At 37.5% G+C, this 22,582-nt stretch overlaps 1 long non-coding RNA gene across 1 annotated transcript in view; it reads right to left on the bottom strand.

Annotated features, from left to right (window-relative positions):
* Window positions 1-2,552: 2,552 nt before the first annotated feature.
* The window catches only part of LOC128627062 (uncharacterized), a 72,303-nt gene continuing 52,273 nt past the window's right edge, over window positions 2,553-22,582 (bottom strand). The window contains exons 3-6 of the long non-coding RNA XR_008391140.1: window positions 8,022-8,175; window positions 7,695-7,759; window positions 4,456-4,518; window positions 2,553-3,512 (exon numbers count right to left, since the gene is read on the bottom strand). This is a non-coding gene — a long non-coding RNA (uncharacterized LOC128627062). The remainder of the gene's footprint in view (window positions 3,513-4,455; window positions 4,519-7,694; window positions 7,760-8,021; window positions 8,176-22,582) is intronic.

Below are 22,582 nucleotides of genomic sequence, written 5' to 3'. Positions count from 1 at the left end.
ATAGTTTTCCTGAGCTCTTATTCCTAATTTTTACAATGGACCCTATGGAAATGCACTTGATGCACTTCATTTTCTTCATCTATAAAGTGGGGTCGCAGTGCTGGCCTTTGTCTTCAAAGATCACTGTGATATGTTCCACTCTGGAGAGCAGAGCCGACGTTAGCAAAGAGCTGCACCACTTAAATTTGGTGCCTGAACAGAGGCGCTGGGCGGTGAGCTGAAGTAACCACACAAGATAATGAGGCCAGGCTGGGCTGGGATGACCGGTGCCCTAATGAGATTTCCTACAATGAACACACATCCAGCGTTTTGTTTTATTTCATTTTAATTGAAAGCTTAGGAAATGCTTCATGCTTCATGAACGTTTTGTTATTTTCAGATCAATCTACTATACTGGAAAACTTAATAAACAAATAAATAATGGTCCTGCTGAGTTGTTCAGCATTTCTTATTCACATCTCATGCGCTTCATGTTCTGCCTGCAGAATTGTGTCTCTTGATTTTGTTTTTGTTTTTTCCCCCTTTAGACATTAATTTTTAGAAAGAAATGCTCTATTGCAGGAAAGGGTGATAGAGACCATAGCAGCCCTCTTCTGAACTACTTCCCATTTGGCTGTTTTTTGAATTTTATGTCATGTCTCATGATTAACACTGTTTTTTTTTTCTCAAAATGAGTAACCAGGTCAGGAGTGTTTTATTCATATTTTTTTAGAAAGCAATGACAGCATTATTGGAAATATTCAACTGGCCTAATGTACATGGTATATGCATGTGAGCGATAGAAGGCAAACCTCTAGGTCCCTCAGGATGGTGTCCTGGTGCTCTGCTGGCCTTGCTGCCTCTACATCACCACCTCAAAAGGTCTGGAACTTAACAAAAGCAAATTGATTAAGTATACAGTATGGGTTGCCTATGACATGATTGATTGTACGGTGGGAGATCCCAAATAAATTCTACTCTCATCCCAATCACAGAAAATTAGTGATAAATCTCAGCTATTTTCTCAGTCCCAACACCCCTGAATGGAAGTTCCTGGACATAATCATTTCTCAAGTATAGAAACAATAATTTACTTAGTATTTATTAAAAGTAAAGAACCTAGAATAATGTCTGATATGTAGTAAATGTTCAAAAAATATGATGATCTTGAAGATTTGTATCCCATGTGTCTAACCCAAAGGTGGCACATAGTAACTGCTTGTTCATACTTGTCACATTGTTAAAAGTGAATAAATGTATAGCTGTATTTGTGGTAAGTCCCATAAAGGTGGCAGACAATTTTCTGTATTGCCCCCAGACATTTCAGCAGACCTTCTTGAGCCCCATGTTTCAGAGCTTCACTAATATAATGCTGGCCCATAAGAATCACATTCAAAACACTGAAAAGTGCTAGGAACCCAGAACAAGGAAATCCCTGCCTCTGTGACCTACTTCAAATATAAGAGCCAGAGTCTTACATATGATTAACTGGGACCAGGGACATAATCCTTAGAGCTTTGGCTTTTTTTAATTTTGATTCGTCTTTTTGTTGTTGTTGTTGTTGTTCAAGTTCAGTTGTCTCCATTTTCCCACCCCCACTTTCCCCTGCCCCACCTGCCTCTACCTCCCATCTCTGTCCTAAGTCTGTGCTTACATGGCTCGAGTTTTATTTTCATCATGACGTGAGCAAGAAAAACTTCAAGGGCAGAAAAGGGAGAAATAGAAAAAACAAAGACCAGTAGGAATGCTCATCATTTCCTGTGTTAAGCAGGGACTGAAATAATTTCTGTGCACCTAGTGTTAGTCTAATGGTCGCTTGCCTAAGCCATAAAATCATTGAGAACTGAGATGACAGATGATTTACTGTAGTAGAAACCAGTAGTAGCATGCTGTCTCAATTGAGAGGTGGGAAAACTCAGGTGAGGGGATCCCCAATATAAAGGAAAAGGTGAATTCACTTTTAAAGAGAAAAATTAGATAAGGCTGGAATTCAAAATGCTACTAAGCACAGGGCCTTGATCTTCCTTGGTAGTTATCATGAGTGACAGGAACTTTAATTTCCTGTGTTGTTATGGATAATAAACAACTATGATGGCTCAAATGGGGAGGTTTAATAAACCAATACACATCTGTGACCATGTGCATCATTTGCACCTCTAGCACTACTACTTGCCTTACTAACTGGACATCTCTTTAGGGTAACATGTCAAATACTAAAGAAATGAGGTTATTCTATCACTAATTTCTAGGATGATTAAGGATTTTATGAAGAAGGATCAAAGTTAAGGAAGTATGTGTTTCACTAAGACATAGGCACATAGGTAGACAATCTCATGCTTCATGATTTACACTTGTTACCTGTCTCTATGAATAAATATTATGAATACCTATCTATCAATATACAGTATGCATAGATATTACACAAAACTAGGTGATATATTACACTTGACTCTGCAATGTCAGGCTGTCTTTCCCTGTCCTTATATTTAAGAATAGTAAATAGAGAAGAGATGAACAAGAGGAAGACATAGGGTGGTGCTTTTATTTTCACTTGTTCTTGATAAGTGACTTTGGCTTTTCCTCTAAAATACTATTTCATCAGCCCATCTGAGATATATTTGGAAACTGGGCACCAGATTATTTTTGCCTAGTATCTAAGAGAACAGCAGTTTATATACAAAAAGAAAAAAGATATTATTGCTAAAGCCCTGGGTAAATGTATCCACCTCTATGAAGAACACAACTCAAGTGAGTGTAAGCAAGGAGAATGAGTCAGAGAGGAGGAGCACAAGCTGGAGGAATGGGCAAGTTGGGGAGTCTATAAACATACTCAACCGTCAGTGAATGCTTGAGTTGAACCAACATGCGTGTTGATGTTCCAGGTGTGCATGAGGACAGATGGAAGGTTAAAGGTTGCCTAGGCATTGAGCTGGTACACTTGTTAGATACATGGCTATGTGGAGGTGCTGTATCAGTATGCAATATCACAGTAAGTGACCAGAGAGGAAATGAATGACAGAGGTGAATGAGGTTCTGCCATTACAGGTATTTCTCCCCTAATTAAGTAAAAAAGTGCCCCCCCTGCTGTGTTAGTAGTCACAGTATGGATCTCACCAGAGAAGATGCTTTGTGGTTTCTCACAACAGCCAAGAGAGGATGGTAGTCAGGGAGAAGCATACAGTGAATCTCTTCATTAATGAAAATCTGTTTTTAAGGCAATTTGCTTCGGTTCACAGCTTATTTTCAAGATCAGGATTAATATTAATTGTAAATTTATGGAAAGTGGGTCTACTTAGGAGACAGCAGGTTCTCTGTGCATAACCATATATGTCCTCTGGGGATACATGCTTTGGAAGGATGAGGCTTGCATGACAGGTTACATAACTGGCATGATTATGGGCTTTGCATGCATTCTTGAAGTCCGGAACAGCTGCACGCTTGTAAAGGTTTGCATCTTGAAGTTGAGATGGAGTCCCCTGGGCATTGTGAAGATTTGCATAGGGAGTTCAAAGTGGCTCACATCTTCATGTACTCTGTAATCATAACAGCTATATTAATAGTAAATGCATTTTAGGTAGTTGATATGTGCAAGGCACAGTTTCACTCATTTAATCCTCACAATAACCCTATGAGTTAGATTTTATTATTATTATCTGTGTTTTAGAGAAAAGAAATATGATCTACTAAAGGATTAAGAAACTTTCTCAAGGTTTTACGGCGAGTAAGTGGTAGAGGCACATCATGGTAGAGGCACTCAGACAGAATGGTTCCAGAGTCTGTATGATAAACCATGGGGTCAGCCTGCCTATCCACACACACTAGAGCTGGAATTGTATAAAGGGTAGATGAATGGTAAACTGTGCATCTGTAAATTAAACCCATGCAAAGAAACTTACCAATATGGTGTGCTATGAGAACTACATGATAGACCATATTTCACCAATTCTAAGGCACAGATTTGATTCACAAATTAATATTTCTGAAATCAAATTACATCTTAGAGTCGTTGAGAAGCAAGCATTACATTATAACTTAATTGGTCATCTATGTTTCTTTCATGATGACTCATAAAATATTCATTGATGTGTCTACAGTCAATGTCATCTTATTGTCAGTAAAATATAGAAAGTACTTTTAAAATCCAAGTGCAATAAAGTAAGGGGTGGCATATAAATGCAGATCAAAGAAAATTGCTAGATATGTGTATATGTTTCTCTATTGTCTGAAGTTTAATATAGCTTCCCTGACTCAAAAAACACAGGATGCACATTTCCTCCAGGACAAGATCTAGAAGATAGGGTAGCAAACATGGAACAATATCATTAAGAAAATCAGAGTGCAAAATGAGGAACAAGCAATAAGTAACCTATAGTGTATGAAGAGCAGATAAGTACATGCTGGTATATGCCCCCAAAAGGGGTGATTATTTCATAAAGCAGAATTGTGAAAAAACTTAGGAGTCGGAGTCATGCTCACCTGGTTAGATCCCAGTCTTTATGAAGTACAAGTACACAAGTTGTGTTGTCAGTCAGCCTTGACCTAGAGGAAATGTAGATCTTGAGTTTCTTGAGGCTGGGCAGGTGCATCAAACCACAGCCAGAAAACAGACATATACACTCATACCAATATTCTTTTCATACCTATGAAATATTTCTTAACTCCATAGAGGTCCTCAGTTTCCTTATCTGAGAAATAAGGAAAATAAGGCTACCTTTGAAATGTTTTACTAAGAACAAAGGATAAAATGTATGCAAAGGTGCTGACTAGTACCTGATAAGTACTCATTAAAATATAGGGGTTACTTCTTGGTTGATGGGGCTGAATCAGACGCGTCATATTCTGCCCCTGTGTTTTCTTATTCAGTTATTGTTGAATGGTATCTGATGTTTCATTATATTGTGTTAATGGCCGCATTCCTGCAGCATTAATTACATGCCATCTTGTGAACCATTTCAATGGGCAACAGCAGCTTTCCACAATATCCTTTTCTGGGCTAAATGTTTATATCATTCATAGAAATCAAAATTTATGAAAACTTGCACAATAATTAAAATATATGCTACATGATGATGATTATCTGACACCTATATGTCTAGTCTATTTAAGTACTCTGCAAAAGAGGGTCAGCTATTACTGTTGTTTCAGGCTCAGCGCCTATTTAATGATTCCTACTTTTATCTAGGGACAAGTCCTAAATGAGAAACCTGTCAAACAGTCTCACAACTTTGTATCTTCAGAGTGTTTGGGTGAGAATACATGTGTAGCAATATTGATCCACCATTGCTGTGGAGTGGAGGGTGGACTGTGGAACTCAAACCTGATCGTATTGCTAGGGGTGAATTAGTATTTTAACATAAGACACAGTACACATGACTCACTTTTTAGCAAGGGAAATCAAAGCTTGGAGTGATTCAATTATTTCCTGGGATACTAGCTATTCTGCTGGTTTCTGTCTCAAAGTTTACATCCAGTTGCCAAGGGACTGAGACTCATGAGGCTTACCTCTAGTTCCTGACATCTGTTTCTGTCTTCTAAACGGGGAACATGGATTTATCACATTCATAAAACATAATGAACTATAGAGCATACTGTTCTATTTTTCAGAACTCATACTAGAATAAAGATTTGATGCTTCAGCTTTTTATAAATTTTATGGGTCTTTAGTGTTAAGCAAGATTTTAGGGATATCATGTCCAGCTTTTAGCTGCAGTTATGCTGGCAGATGCTTGGGCCTTGGGGTCGGGTTATTTAAAGCTAGATGACCACTGCGAGGAATATTAAAAACACATTGTGTTTTGGCTACAGTTGTAAATTAAGTAACTCCCAATTACCAACCATGCAAATGCACTTACAAAATATGTATTTCATGGGTTAATAATTATCTGGTTTGAGTTAAATGCTGTGTCCTATTATATATGACATTTATTCTAAATCTAGTGTTCTATATTATATATAAACCTAACCTACATATAAATATGTTTATGTCAAAATTTAAAGTTCTGTATCTTTTTTCCAATTATCTTCCTATTTCTTGGAAAACTGGATGATGTTAGAGAAAAAAGTTGTGATTTAAAGCTGCCACACCTGGATTCAAATTCCAACTACATTGCTTTTGTGCCACATAATTTTGAGCAAGTTATTAAAGGGCTGAGCTTTAGAATCCAGGTTCATAAAATCGAATTGATAATATCTACTTCCCAAGGCTGTTGTGAGGATTAAATAAACTCATATGACATTTAATAAGGAGTTCGACAAATGCTACTTCCTATATTCTTCTCTCTAAATCAATCAGAAACCTGAGATTATAAACCTTCTGCTTCAGTATAATCTGGGCACTTTTAAATGGTAAAGAACAAGTTTTTTAAAAGCAAAAGCAAAAAGTGCATGCTACCATTTAAATGATCTGTTACATTATATACTGCGGTCGGTTCCTAATCCTGTGTTGCAGGTGCAGTTTATGGAATGCCTATTGGTAATAAAGTATATGCACCATGTGGCACTTCCACCTTTACAGCACTTTGACAGAGATTATCTCTTATTGTTCTCAGTGCAAAAGTTCAGGGATACAACCAATCAACAGGGAGCGCAACCGATATTCCCAAGACAAACAGTCAATTACGGACTATCTTAGTTCACTCCAGCCTCTATAACAGAATACCATAGACTGGGTGGCTTATAAACAACAGACATTTTTTTCTTGCAGTTGCGGAGGCTGGAAGTCTAAACTCACAGTACTCACAGATCTGGTGTCTGGTGAGCATTCACTTTCAGGTACACTAACAGCCAACTTTCTTCTATATCCTAACGTGGCAGAAAGGGTAAGGGAGCTCTGTGCGGTCTCTTTCATAAGGGTGCTGATTCCATTCCTGAAGACTTTATTTTCATGAACTGGTCACCTTTCAAAGGCCCCACTTTCAAATACCATCATATTGGGGGTTAGGATTTAACATAAGCATTTTTTGAGGAATAGACACAAATATTCAGACCTTTTGAAAGTTAGTCTTGCTTAATATTTTTTGGGGGGTGTTCCTGGGAATTGCAGAGCCAAATGTAATTTTTGCTAGAAAGCAGAGCTTGTTAATTAAATCCTTTCCATTTTTATGAAATACTCATTAGAAAGTAGGGGTCAGAGGCATGCCTTGTGACTAAGATAAATGTTCCTGGCTGGGGAGATACCAGGGTATAAGACCATGCCTACTGTTTTCAGAAAAAAAATAGTTATGAACAAGGAGGGCTCAAAAGAAATGCAGATACTATTAAGATAGCATAATTTTCAAGTAGTTGCCTGATACCCCTACTTTATAAAAAATGAAAACGGGGCCTAGCATCAAACAAGAAATTGTCTGTGTTTGGCACTTAACCTAGACCTTTTAATTCCAGGGGCATAGTAATTTGCTTTGTAATTAAGACTCTATTATGGATGGCATGGTAAAATAAAAAATTTCAAAACAAGAACAAAAGCCAACACTCATTCAGTAAGTCCATCTTTCAACAAATATGTGGGAACTGCCTGTTACGTACTCTGCTAAGGTAGAACAGCTTATTAAAAATCTCTTCTAGGTGATCTCCTTCATAAAGGTCAGATGCATTATCGATCCATGTTGATCACTTACTGGCAAGGTCAATGACTTGAAAAGATCCAGAGTAAATTAGAAACACAAAATCCTGTTAGAAAGTGATTGATAACAAGCAAAATTAAAATTGAAAAAACTTACCATTATTGCTCTTTGTTTCCAATAAATCTTGATCTGTATTAAATCTTTGTGTTTGTTTATATCTTCTGGTAAAGAGTTCAACCATTCAGAGAGATAGACAGAAAGATAGAGAGATAAATACATGCATATACATATTTGATATATAGAAAATTTCATATATATGTAAGTGTATATTATATATATATGTGGATATGTATTCTATATAAAATATTACATAATTTGGAATAAAAACTGAATTTAAACTTTTGACATATCAGTGGAATAAGCCATTCATATGGGCTACACAAATGTAAGTCACTAAATGTTTGGCGATTATGACTAACTAACCTGATATATAGAGAAAATTGGACTGTGAAAGTGTATTTCAAAGACTCGAGGTTCTGCTGCCAGTGGAACGTTGGGAGGGGAGGATCCAGGAGGCTGGACTGGATGTTCATCTCCACAGGCTTCTTTTCAACCTTCTTTTCAGGATTATTCTTTCCTGCCACAAAAGGTAATATTTTATTTGACAGAAGGGTCACTACTCATTAGATGATTTGAAAATGAACATTTTAGGAGATATCCTGAGGAATCAAATCCCGGCGTCAGAAGTGTCACCATAGAAAACTAACGAGTGTTTCCCCAACTTGTATATATGAATAATTACCCTAAATGCGCAAAACCCCAGGCAAGTTTTATTTTAGGAGCCCTTCACATCTCTCCCCTTCTCTTCCTGCCTATTCTATTCTAGACATAGAATATTTCACCAATGTGTCCTTAATTGTCATATGGGTCACCCAAGATGTTATAAAAGTTTGTTTTCTTCTACAAACTACTACAAACCTGTTCTCAGGTCTTAAACTATTTAAGTAATTATATACCTCCTAAATGTACACTGTCAGTGGGCTTAGGCTTTCCACTGTAGTGATCCTTTGCTTCTACAAGTATTTTGGAAAGATATTTTATTTTAGCTTCTTCAGCTCTACCATTCCTCTAGTCTCATACTGATTTTCTGTCTGGCCAGTATATTATATGTATTTTTTGTTGAAATAGCTCTAAGAAAACCACAATTAGATTTGTATGTTTGTCTTTTACATTCCTCTTTACCATCCCTTTGAAACTTCCTCAGTTTTGCTAATTCTATTTGCTCAATGTGGGTATTTTATGCTCTTGGGCTTCCTCTTCTAGAAAAATACATTCTGGCTCCCCAAACTCCATCACATTATCCCAGTCAACATTTTCTGATCTTTCTGGACAATCCCTCACCCACTTTCCCATCCATAATTTCAGTTTTTACACATTTATTTATTTATTCAATGGTTATTAATTATTTGCCTAAAAAGGGTCAAGCCAAGAAAAGAGGATAAAATGATATTCAAACAACCCCAAAACAATACAAAAAATTAAAAAAATGGTCTCTATCCTCAAAAAGATTATAGTGTTGAGTACACTGGTGGAGACTTTCAAGTAAACCGATCATGGCAGTGTGAGAAGTTATTACAGGGGATATCACTGAGGGTGCTGTAGGCATATAGCAGAGACTCTTACACTTGACTCTGGGCATCAAGGAAGACTTCCCCAGTGGGATAAAAAGAAATAGTAAGTGAAAATGATAATTATGATAGGGGAAGAGAAAGAGTGTTTCAGGAAGAATTAATAGTATTTTTGGAGACTTGAGAGGGAGAGAAAACATGCTATTTGAAGGACTGACAGATGTCAGTCATATTTGGAGCTTAGATAGTAAGGAAAAGAATGATAAGACATGGGGAAGTGGTCAGATCCAGGAGAACCACATAAGCTATTTTAAGAGTTTGTATATTGTCTGAACGAATAGAATGGGGGGAGTGCTACTGAAAGATTTTTGGAAAAGAAGTAAAATAATAACTTAGAGTTTTTAAAAGATTTTATTTATTTTTAGAGAGAGGGGAAGGGAGGAAGAAAGAGAGGGAGAGAAACATCAGTGTAAAAAAAATAAGCCACTTAGTGAAAGACAAATACCACATGATCTTACTTTTCACAGGAACCTAAACAACAAAACAATCAAACAAGTGAAATATGACCAAAGACACTGAACTAGAGAACAGACTGACAGTGTCCAGAGTGGAGAGGGGAGGCAATTTTAGGGGAAAGGGGGAACGGTTTACAGGAAGAAGTATAAAAGACACATGGACAAAAACTGGGGTGGGGGGGAATGGGAGGGCTGGGGTGGGCTGGGTGGGTGGGCTGGAAAGACAGAAAACTGTACTTGAACAACAATTTTAAAAATTTTAAAAAGGAATATTGATTGGTTGCCTTTCACATGCACCCCCCCAACTGGGGACTGAACTGGCAGCCCAGGCATGTCACCTGAGCAGGAGTCACACCAGCAACCTCTCTCTTTGCACCAACGGAGCCATACAGTCAGGCCTGATTTAGAATTTTAAAAAGATTACTCTGACTGCAGTGTAGAGGGCTGTTGGTGAGAGCACAACTAGGTGCATATCTGAAGTACACGCTTATACAGTCACACATACACATACCACTCTTTGTAGTATGACAACATACTGGCTTTTACCTGCAAGTCTTTAATCAGTCTGTACACTTGGATCAAGAATAGTTATTATTTATGTCTCTTGTGAGAAGTAGATCAACTACAGAGACTTGCTTTTCCTTTTTTAATTTAATTTAATAATTTAATTTTTATTGTATTTTTCCATTACTATTTAATTCTCTTATACCCTCCTCCCCACTGCAATAACCAGACCATTGTCAATGTCCCTTAGTCCTTTTTTCCTTTTTGTAAAAGGTTTTATTTATTTGTTTTTAGATAGGGTAGGGGAGGGAGAAAGAAAGGGAGAGAAACATCAATGTGTGGTTCCCTCTCAAGTGCGCCCTACTGGGGACCTGGCTTGCAACCCAGGCATGTGCCAACTGGGAATCTAACTGGTGACCCTTTGCTTCACAGGCTGGCACTCAATGCACTGAGCCACACCAGCCAGGGCACTTTTTCTTTTTTGTTGATCCCTCTACCCCCTAACTTCCCTGCCAAGAGCTGTCACATTTCCTAAATAATCAAGCTCTACTGCTTCTACCCTTTCCCTTACTCATACTAACTTTTACTATTGAAAACATGGTTCAGGGAATAGCATAATTAGCATCTATTTTAGAAATGTGTATAGCAATTCCCACCCCAGACCTACTTGATCTGAGTCTGTATTTTAAACAAGTTCCAAGATGATTATATGTACATTAGAGTTTGACAAGCCTGTTCTAGAAATCTGCCTTAGACTCCCCAACCCATAATTTTATCTCTGTGTCAGAGAGAATAATATATATTTATAAGTGAGATTAAGCATAAGCACATGACTAAAGAGTAAAATAACTATTCACTTTATATATTCAAATGAAACTAATGTTCCTACGTATTTCCACAGCAGTGTGGGTCTCAAGGTGGGATGGGGGCCTTGAGAGCCTTAGAATTAGGGGCCTCCACAAATGAAAATTTCCCCCAAATTACCTGTAGCACATTAAGGTACATATTTTATTTCTAAATTTCCATCTGAAGCTAATGTTTTGGCAACACCCACAAATCCTAATCGATTTTACTTGCATAATTTACAAGTCAGTTGGTAAGAGAAGAATGAGTGACAATTACAAACAGGAAGTTTGGGGGTACTGAAATGAGTGGGGAGATTTAGCCCAATCTCTTGTCTATAACTTCTATCCTGGTGTAAAGAAAACAGATTATCAATAATGATGACCTACCTCCAAGGCACTTAAAATTCTCAATCACCAAAAATTATTCAAGAGTATTAAGAGTTCGATAACCACCCGGGGTAGTGGAAATAAACATTGACTTAAAGATGTAGAGATCTGGGTTCTGGTCTTGGTTACATTCCTAATTAGCTGTGACTTCACACATATTATTCTTAACAGTGCCTAAATGTCCTCATCTATAAAATGGAAGCAGTAGGCCAGGCAGTCTCTGAATATTTTAAGATTCCACATGCATTTCATTTATCCGAAAATTGGTAATCCATATGCGCTGCATAATGATGGAAACACTTGGAAAGCCTAATGTCCAATTAACCAGCACACTGCCATTTCCCCGACATCCTGAATTAGAGGTGATGTGCACTACTGCATGCAGGCTGCCTCGCTCAATCAAGTTCCTCTAAGTGGCAATTTTTGCCAAGTCTAACCAGCAGTTCCTTTGACTTGTTGCTGTTTATTTTTATTCCAAGCTAACTAGAAAAATATACCTTTCCTGAAGCTTATACCGAATGCTTTCATCCAAGTCATAAAAATCAGAAAGAAAAGGTGTCTTGGAGTCAAAATCATTGACTCGCTTTACATTTTTACAATATCATCCTTATGTAAGCGCTTGCTGATGTACTTCTTCTTCAACTGTACTCCTAAAAACGAAACATTCAAAATGGTTCAGCTGTCTTGTCCTCCTCTCAATGGAGATCCTAAGGAAGCTCTCCCTTCTCTTTAAAGGCTTATTTTCACTGCTCTCCACCCCCGGGGCTTCATGAAAGGGCCTACACACCACATTGCTATCAAAGTCTTCCTTAATCTTTTTCTTCCTGTCATTGCATTTCTTAATATTTCTTTTTATTTACAATAACCCAACTTTAAGGAGAGCTATGAAGATATAGGCAAAGCTAAATCTATTTTAGAGTTGAAGTCAAGAGATTTAACACTGTGTTACATAAGGAGAAACCCGTTTTGTCTGATTCATTCTCCCAATCTGAGAAAAAAAGGGGGTGGGAGGTTTCTTTCTAGGTCCACTGATCTTCCTACATTCTTCTAGCAACAATAGCAATAGCCATACCAATGTTTATCATCAATGCAAATTTAACCAGGTGCTTCCCAGAAGCCATCTCATTTTACCTTTGTAATTCTTTAAGAGAGTATTTTTATTCTCATAAGATAAGTAAAGAAACTGAGGCCAAAGTGTGTTGTTTACCCACAGTTACCCAGTTGGTGAGTGGCTGAGCAGGAATTTGAATCTGGTTTGTTTTGACTTTAAGTTCTTAGTCTTCCTCCATGTCAGATGTTGCTGCTTCTCTCCTGACATGGATGGGGTTTTGGGATGAAAAGCCTAAATGTAATCCGAGTGTGTATCCATCTAAAAGGAGAATGTCCAGGAAGGAGACTTGGTGTTTATGGTTTAATACGATGTCCTGCATTTCCCTTTTTGGGTCTTTGTCTTCATCTGTTTCCAAATTGTCTATGTACATGTAGGTTTTAGTTGTTGAGTACATTTAGTCACCTCACTCATCTTCTCGGGCAGTATCTCCAAATTTGATGAGCTGAAGTATCTTCTGGGAAACTTGGGGCTGAGTAGCCAATGGTAGAGTCCAATATGTTCACTGTACAAGCATCCCTTTCTACCAGTGGAGAAATGTTATGAAAAACAGATAAATATTCTGCCTCTCTTTCTCTAGAATAAAGAGTGGAAAACAAACCACAGGTGAGCCTTTGCATGTTTTCCTTGCTAAAGTTTGCCCTAAACAAACATGTTATGATAAATATATGGACTAATATTACTGGTGAAATTCAGTGCTTTTTCAGCCTGTTTATTTTTCTGGAATCCTTAGGACTTGAAACTGTTCTTTATTTTGCTCTTTGGGCTTTTTTAAAGGTAATGAAGTCACCTTCCTTTCTGGTCCCAGAAGGTTTCTCCTAGGTTTCATTTATTATCCTTCCTAAATTAAATGCATTTTAAAATATTTTGCTCATTGTAATGCTTTTTTTTTAACATAAGAAGAATAGCTTTGAATCCTGTCTCCAACACTCATTAACTGTGTGACCCGAGCAAGTTACTCTCTAATAGTTTCCATTTCCTCATGTGTACAGGACAATTTGGGTAATAGTGCATATGTTACAGAACTAATGTAAAGATTAAAAAGTCAATACCCCTGTGTGGCCCATCAACATCACAGCATAAGTAAAAGGCTCCCTCTACGTCATGCAGTGCACAACCTGTGTAGCTGTATGAGGGACTTTAAAATAAACTAATAGTTTCCTGTATTTATTTTTAATAAGAATTTTTATTTTAAGACACCAGCTTTGAAAAATTAGTTAATAGCAAACTTGAAAATAACTTAAGAAAACCATAACTAATATTTTTAAAGAGTTTAGTATACTTACTGCCATTGCCATCCCCAAATGGTACCTATTAACAATATTTAGTACTTATTCTTATCCTTTGACTGTTTCCGTCTGATTTATTTTTTACATTCTTGAACTGTATCTTGAAATACAAGGTTAATTCTACTTGCTTGCTAAGCTTCACTCCTTGATTAGGGTCCAGGATGACAGAGCTAGTTATGAAAGTAGCCCTGGTATTAACTGAATTGTGAATTTGCCTAAATTCATTCCTTTTCTCTCACCATGGTTTGCTTGTATCCAATGATATACCTTCGTGAGATGGCTAGTTGAGGTAAAGGATGCAGTGCATAGCTATAAAACCATTTTTTTCCATGTGAAGTAGTGATTAACCTGCCCAGAGATTGAACCTACTACCTTGGCCTCATTAGCACTGCACTCCAAACAGCTGAGCACTTTGCTTTTGTTATTTTAATAATGTGATGATGATTATAAAGATACAACAAGAGCAACACTGACTCTAGAAATTTCATTATTCCCATGAGTGATGCAAATCAGGGGAGATATGCATAACAGAGGGTGCATTGCAGTGCTTACATGGAAATCATAAATCTGACAAATAAGTTTAAGGATGAATTGTGATATATGAGTGTGTGTATGTGGAGTAGGGAGAAGAGGAAAGAGAAAGATACACAGAGAGAACAAACTGCTTCTTTTACACAAAGGGTAAGATGTACTTAAGCAGGTGTGGAAAGACAATGAGATGAACCACATAATTTACTTCCTTACTATTCATTTTGCATTGTTATTCTATCCTTGGAAACAAACAATTTATGAACACCTTGGTAAGAGAAAAAATATTTAATTTGTTTAGTATTATACAAAATTTATTTTTGATCCTTTTGCACTAAAAATATCAAAAAAATGTTTGCACAGGTAATTGGATATCTATCTATCTATGTATCTATCTATCTATATTTATCTATTGTGTGTATGTGTGTATGTGTTGAACTTCTATTGGAAAGGCAGAGATTGGGAACTGGGAACTTCAAATGGAGCAAACATCATTTTATTTCTAAATCCTCTCTTTAGAATATAAGCCTCATAAGGACAGAAGCTTACATTCTAAAGGGAGGAGTTAGACGTGAAATAACTGTATGAGTGATTGAATTAATTAATTAATTAAGCTTATGTCAGAACTTAAAATGTAAATGTTTAGAAAATGGTGGGGGTGAGTAAAGATGCTCTGTAGGTTATTATGCATTTAAATCAGAGGGAACACACTTTTCTTAGAATATTATAATTGGAGAAACTCCCTCCCAGTTTGGGGGCACCTCTAAGTAGGGAGAAGGTACTCTGCCATCAGAACTTTTAAAGGGGTTTAAGGCTCAAAACACAAAACAATATACCTGTATAGCCACCCACTCACCCACAGCTTCCCCACACATGGCAAGGTTTGACTATCGTTGCTAGACCTCCTGTCTGGCTAAGAACCTGCTTACCTGTCTCTGGCCTGGGATGGTCCAGATGTACCTGTTAGCACTGTCTACAAATGGGGGTATACAAAACACAGCCTCAGAGATTACTCACCGCCTAGAGATGCTTCTGTCCTCCTTCACCTCACTGCAAGTCCCTATACCTCTTGCCACTAGGGTTGGGTCTGTTCATGTGACTTTAAGACTTTACAATTGCAAGTTCGAGACATCAAAAAATGACCTCTTAGTGCCTGAGTTCCCTCAGCAACTTTGACCTTCATTCCTTTTCCATTTCAGTTGCCTGGTAACACAGCCGCATTTAAAGATCAGCATCACTCATTTCCCATTAAGGCTCATGGTCCCTTTAACTTGTACTTTCTAACTCCTATTCACTCTGCTCTGGTTTCCCTCTAACCTCTATTCCCTTGGCCATTTTTCCATTCTCACAGTTCATGAGCCTGCTTCTTTCTTCACCTGTCTCTTCACCCAACATGGACCCTATTGCCATCCACTTTAGTTCTTCATACATTTGTATTCCTGTGTTTTCCAATTTTCATATCTGTAGGAGCCAATACTTTCCCCTTCTCTGTTCTAACTGATGACTGCATAGAGGATAAGAATATTTTGTTTGTTTTGCCATTGAGTTTGCTAAAATTTCTGTCTTACCTCGGACTGCTATAACAAAATACCACAGATTAGGTTGTTTATAAACAACCGGTATTTACTTCTCACAGTTCTGCTAGCTGGGCAGTCCAAGATGGAGTCACTAGGAGACTGAGTGTCTAGTGAAGATTCATTTTCTGGTTCACAGACAGTCAACCTTGCACTCTCCTCATCATTTTCTGGTTCACAGACAGTCAACCTTGCACTCTCCTCACTTGGTAAAAGAAGCGAGGAAATTCTCTATGGTCTCTTTTATAAGGGCACTAATGCTACTCATGAGAGCTCTGCCCCCATGGCCTTTCCACCTCCCCAGAGACTCTTATCCAAATATCTGCACATTGGGGACAAGGTTTCCATGTGTGGATCTGAGGAGTACACAGATATTCAGCCTATAGAAATTCTTGTTTTCTAACTCTAAAAATTATTATAATCCATTCTTTTTTTAATTTTATTTTTTATCAGTTTCAGTGGGAAGCTTAATGGTTAGACAATCATATAATTTACCGCTCAATATTTCCAGTACCCTGCTGGCTATCACAATATTATGGACTATATTTCCTATGCTTTACCTAATTTCTTGTGACTATTTTATAATCCATTCTCATCTCATTTCTATCCTTTTGACCACAGTTGCTGAGCAGTCTTCTCTACTTCTTATTTCATTCTCTTATTTTATTGGACTCAGAATAAAAAAGCCATTGGATTCTTAAACCACTTAGTTGGCTTCCACTTTTCTATAAAATATTTATATCCTCACCTATATTCTCTCTTTTTCTCCTGCTTTGGAATAAAATTATGTTTTCCCATCTCCAAAGTGAAATTCTGTCTGTGTTCTTGTTTGTATCCGCCCCCCACACACACACACACATGTTTCCTTAAGGACAATGCTATGTGAATTTTCATTATTCTCTCAAGTCTAAAGACATATGTTTCCCTTTACGTTCAAAAAAAGCATATTCTCTCTAAAGAATAGTACTGCATTGCTCCCTTTGCTTCCTCTGATGAAAGACATTTTTGAGATATTAATTGTGCTCTATCTTTTCTTCCTCCCTACAGTGTCCTTCATCCACTTGTTACAATCTGTGATTCATTTAATCAAATTTCACCAACCTACTGAAACATCCTATTTAGCAAATGTTTAATAAGCACTTGCCGTGGCCCAGGAAGTTTTAGGTGCCAAGGTTCTATGCCCAGTACTGAGTAATCAAGACAACTATGTCTACAGTAACTGGTCCAGAGAGTCCAAATCCCAAGATAGTATGGTCGGGGGTGGAAGAGACTCAAAGTGAAAAGAAATGATAACACATGAGCCCTGAATTTAGCAGTGCCTGACGATAGACTCAAAGGTTTTTTTGTTTTCTGATCCAATACATTTTTTGTTTAAGTAACTTTGTGTTTGGATTTTATCATTTGCAACTGAAAGAGTTCTGAATAAAATAATATAGTTATTTGCATATATATATACTGTATATAAGATTCTCTCCTATTTAATCATAAACTGTGTGAGAGAAAAGACTGTGTTATTCATTTTGTGTCCTCCAGAATGCTTTGCACGTTAAGTGCCCAATAAATATTTATTGGATGAATAAATCAATTTATAAAAGAGCTTAAATTTAGATGAATACAGTCTTCAGAATTCTCTTGTTAAGGATAATGAACAGCATCACACCGCAGAAGTCTTAGACATATTCCCCACCCTCAAGTGTAAATGCCTATCCCCCATCCAACCTTCCTCCTTCCCCCATTGTCACCTCATCTTCATCCCCACTCAGCTTTTACTCAGAGAAAAGAATACAGGGATCTGGTGACTGTGCCCCTAGTGTCAGCAATGAGAATCCCAGGCTCTGCATATAACATAACTGAGAGGAAAAAAACACTGGCCCTTTTGGATTTCATTCTCTCTTGAGCCAGGTACAAGCTTCTCTTTGCAAATAAAGTGCCAAGTCACTTCATTTACAGCCATATCCTAATAAATTGTGACAAGAGCAAAACATTGGGAGAGATCATAATTTTCAACCTCTCTCTCTCTCAACACACACACACACCACAGACATACTTCAGAGATGAAGAATTAAAAGGAAACCCAAGAGATGCCCAGGGAAGACATCTGCAAAGAGAGCTCACCCTGACTCACACAGTTGCAGGTACATATGAAGACAGGTAAATACAGAAACGAATCTTTTAATTTAGGAAAAAAAGTCTCCTGTACATATCTGGAGTCAGGGAAGTCAGAGGGACCAAGAATACTTCCCTGAAGCAGACAGAATGTGGGTGGAGGCAAAGGGAATGATATATTTAAACATTTAGCAGGAAGGAAACCTTAGAAAGTCAAAGCAGCATCCTTATTAATTGCCAATTTTAGAGGCACTCTAGGATACAGCCACTTTCTCCTGTCTTATTACTTGTTGAAAATACAAGAGGATTGGGATGGTAGGGGCAAGAAAGTCATCTCTTTTTCTCTGGGTATGCGAGTGTATTTTAATTATCCCTCTTGAGATATTTCTCTGCATGGTTGTGCCTTCAATCTGTTGCTTGCAGTTTTGTGTTTGAAAGCAGAGCTTACATTATCAGTAGTTGCCACTTTTGTTTTGTGTTTTGTTTTTTGAGGGGGTGTGGGCAATTAGAGTGGCCACCAAACAGTCCATGCTGCTCACCATTTGGAAAAGGTTAAACTGCTCACCATTTAAAGAAGCTCAGAGTACATGAGCTTTTCCTACACCTTGCTTTTTGGGGTCAGGAATTCATGCTGCTGAAGTATAGATTGCTGGGCTTCTACATGAGGACCATGTGCTGGTTTCATATTCATAGATTTCTTCTCTGAGAAAGTAACTGGGGATTGCCTGAGAGAATGAGAGGTACTAGGTGGAGGGGACACAGGGGAAAAATCAAGACAACCGTAATGGCATAATCAATATATCATTAAAAAATTAAAAATAAACAGTAAAAAAGTAACCAGATTACTGCCAAGACAATTCCAACAATAACAACTACGTCAGTTGAGTGACAGAGTTTATTCTAGTAAATAGCTAACTCCTTACACCAGAAAAATAAGTAGCAACCCTATCTCCAATAACCAATGCTAAACATTCAATATTCTACATCTGCTTTTGGATCTGAAGATCTTTTTAAGATGTTGATGCATAAAAATTCTCCAAACTCCTGTTGTGTTAATAATGCAAATTATCCTTCATTCAGAATAGGGTATGTTCTTAGTAAAGGAGTGCTTTTATTCTAACAGTTTTCTCAGTGATATGGTAGAAGCAGGAAAGTTCTATGAACTGAGGTGTGTTATTGACCAAATATATGTAAAGGTTTACTCAAACTTAGTTTGTTTTGCTGGTGATCATACAAATGTATGTGGCATACCAGACACATGAGCTTTACTGTGTCACAAAACTGCAAAGATCCAGGTATGAAGGTAAGCTGATGTAACAGGAAAAGTGAGAACTTAAGAGATATCAGTCCATAATACTGAAATTTTAAATACATACAACATTGGTGTTTTGTTTTAGTTTTGTTCTGATTATGAGACAATATAAAAACATCTTAGAGTAAAGCAGCTAGAAAACAACTGACCTTCCATAATGTGTTTAGAAAATTTCTTTCTAGTCTTTTTCTGTTCACTTTTATATTCAAAAGTGCATCAGATATTTCAGGCATGAACTAAATGCTTGTTCTATAATGGCAAGACTCACATTATTCCTACCTTCTATTAAAGGTTTAGCTTTCAGTTCTGTTTGGCTAGAGTCCAATGTCAGGTCCTCTGATTCTTTATCCCATTCCCAATCTCCATCTCTAAACAAAATTTAGGAAATAATGCAGGATAACAGTGTTGCCATTTCAAGGCAAGGGTTTAAAATACTTTCAGCAGAGTGAGAACAGTCATTTCAGATGCCTAGAACGTCCCTTCAGTCATCAAAGCCTAAGCAAAAGTGGCTAAGGACCACCTGGTGCTCAGTGTCTCTTAGATGGTGGCCAAGAACAGGAGGACAGCACCTGGGCTGTCTTAGTATTGGTACTTTCCACAAAGCTTATGTCTTCAAGTTTTCCTTTTCATCTTCCTGTGGCCATGGTCTGATTCAGAGACTCTCTTCTCAGGACCTCCGTCTATCTGCTCAGGTTGCCACAGAAAAAAACCACAGACTCGGTGGCTTTAAAATAAAAATGTATTGTCTCACAGTTTTGGAGCTAGAGGTACAAATTAAACTGCTAATTGTGTGCCTGATGAAAGCTCTCTTCTTGCTTGTAGGTCAGTACCTTCTTAGTATGTCTCATGTGGTCTTTTCTTGGTGCCTGGGTACAGAAAAAGAAAGAGAAAGAACACTGATATCTTGTTTTTATAAGGTGTGTTAGGGCTCTCCAGAAAAAGAAAACCTACAGGAGATGTATCTATATTTATGTATACATTTAGTCCATAAAATACTTTCTTCACAATATTTTTCTCCTTCCTTGATTTAAGAAGATAGATTTGGGAGAAGTATATGAGGGCAAGTGGTCAGTGAAAATATAGAAGAGAACAAGTATGGAGCTAATTTCATAATTGACAGAAGATAAATTACCAATAATTAAGAGAAAAAAGGCAATTAATTGAAAAAGTTTATGTAGACACTGTGTGATATGGGCTGAGGAATCAGTGAGATAAATAAATAACACTGTCAAGTAACTACAAAGACAGAAAACTGACATTGAAACAAACAAAATTATGTTCTCCAGGCCCATCCATGCTGTCACCAAGGGTAAAATATTCTTGTTTTTTTATGCCCAGGTAGTATCCCAGTGTGTAAATGCCCAATAGTTGTTTTATCAACTTATCTACTGATGGACACATGGGTTGCTTTCAAATCTTGGCGATTATAAATAATGCTGCAATGAACATAGGGGTGCTTCCATACTTTTGATTCAGTGTTTCAGTTTTCTTCTGATGGACACGGAGAACATTACTCATAAACTAGGCAGAGAAAGATGAATGCCACATGATTTCACTCATATGTGGAATCTAATGAACAAACTGAACTAACAAGCAAAATAAACAGACTCATAGATGGAGAGCAGGCCGGCAGCTCTGGGATGGGTGTTAGGAGGAGAGGGGTGGAACAAAAAGGAAAAAGGACTCATGGACATGGGCAACGGAGTGGTGATTGTTGTGGAAAGGGGACTGGGTAGAGGTAGAAGAGGGTATAAGGATGATAAATGGTAATGAAAAATAACAATAAAAAGCAAATTAAAAAAAATAAAAATAAAATAAAAACAATTACTAGTGTGATCTAGGCTTATTCCAGCAATGGTCTGTGGCTTAGGTGTAAAAAAGATGATAATATTTGGTGGGACACATTTAATGTTTAAATAGTAGAGGCCAGTTGTTGGGGGAAAAAGTTATCCTTGATGTGCTAACAATGGCAATTTTGTCTTGATGTATTGGATGTATCTGCTAGAAAGATAACAGGGGGATTAATTAAAGACAAATGGTCACGTGAGCAAAGGACAAGGTTAAAATGATTAAAACTGCCTTTTCTCCGGAAGGCAGTTTGATATATAAAGTTGTATGGCAAACTTTCTGCATGGTAACTATCAGGTAGAATTATGGATGCAGAGATAAGAAAAAATTAGGAGCACAGGGGCCATTTCCAACAATCTGTCATCACATCTTACCTGTAATATCTTCTTCCACTGACAGCTTCTAACACCTGTGTCTGACTGGACCACTGGAAAAACTCAGCAAGTACAAGGCAGGCAAAATATTACTAGTTTGAAAAATTGTTTCAGCCCTGGCTGGTGTGGTTCAGTGGATTGGCTGCCAGCCTGTGAACCAAAGGGTTGCTGGTTCAACTCCCACATGCCTAGATTGAGAGCCGGGTATGAGATACATGAGAGGCAACCAAACAGTCTCTCCCTCTCTTTCTGCCTCCCTTCCCCTCTCTAAAAATAAGTAAATAAAATAATTTAAATAAAAAAGAAAATAAAAATTGTTTCAGACACAAAACACTCTGAAAAATAGAAAAAATTATTTCTCTCAAGGATGCATAAATGCTTTTCTCATTGGCAAATAAGGATTTTAGTGGCACCAAACATATGCAATATTAGAAACTTTTCTAATTAAAATACATAATTGTGGAGTTGTATGACCATCCTCAAACAAAAGGTATAACAAAATTGTTTGACATACTGATAGATTAAAATGAGTTTCTATGTTGGTTAAAAAATGGGGTCTGGTACAAAAATATACCCTGAAATGTAAAACATCACAAATGTGGCAAAGTCTGCTAGCTGTCCTCAATGTCTTTTCTCCCTTTCTTTAGCAGAGAACGTTTTACATTTAGGTGAGTGCATGATCATTCACAAAGAGACTGTAGTTCTCAGATACACTCTCCCCACAAGGTTGCTGCAACCCTGTAACTAAGTTCTGGTCAATAAAAGGTAAGCAGCAATGTTATGGTAACCTCTCAGAGCCTCACTTAGAAAGCAGCTTGTGTGTGCCCCTTGCTTTTTGTCCTTTTTTTTTAGTGCCTTCCTCTTGTTGGCTATAATTCGAGTGCACTGGGTGACAGGCCATGTTGGACTATGGCGTGACCTTAAGAATGGAGGCCGTGTGCAACAGAACAATGAGATGGAAGGAGCCTGGATTTGGGACCTCAGGGAGCAAAGCTGCCTTACCAACCCAATGTACCTCTGGACTCC

The sequence above is a fragment of the Artibeus jamaicensis genome, unplaced genomic scaffold (genome assembly GCF_021234435.1).
Source record: "Artibeus jamaicensis isolate MK-2021 breed Jamaican fruit bat unplaced genomic scaffold, CSHL_Jam_final contig_3126, whole genome shotgun sequence".
NCBI lineage: Eukaryota > Metazoa > Chordata > Mammalia > Chiroptera > Phyllostomidae > Artibeus > Artibeus jamaicensis.
The sequence above is the reverse complement of the archived record's forward strand: the minus strand, read 5'-3'. Positions and strand labels throughout refer to the sequence as shown.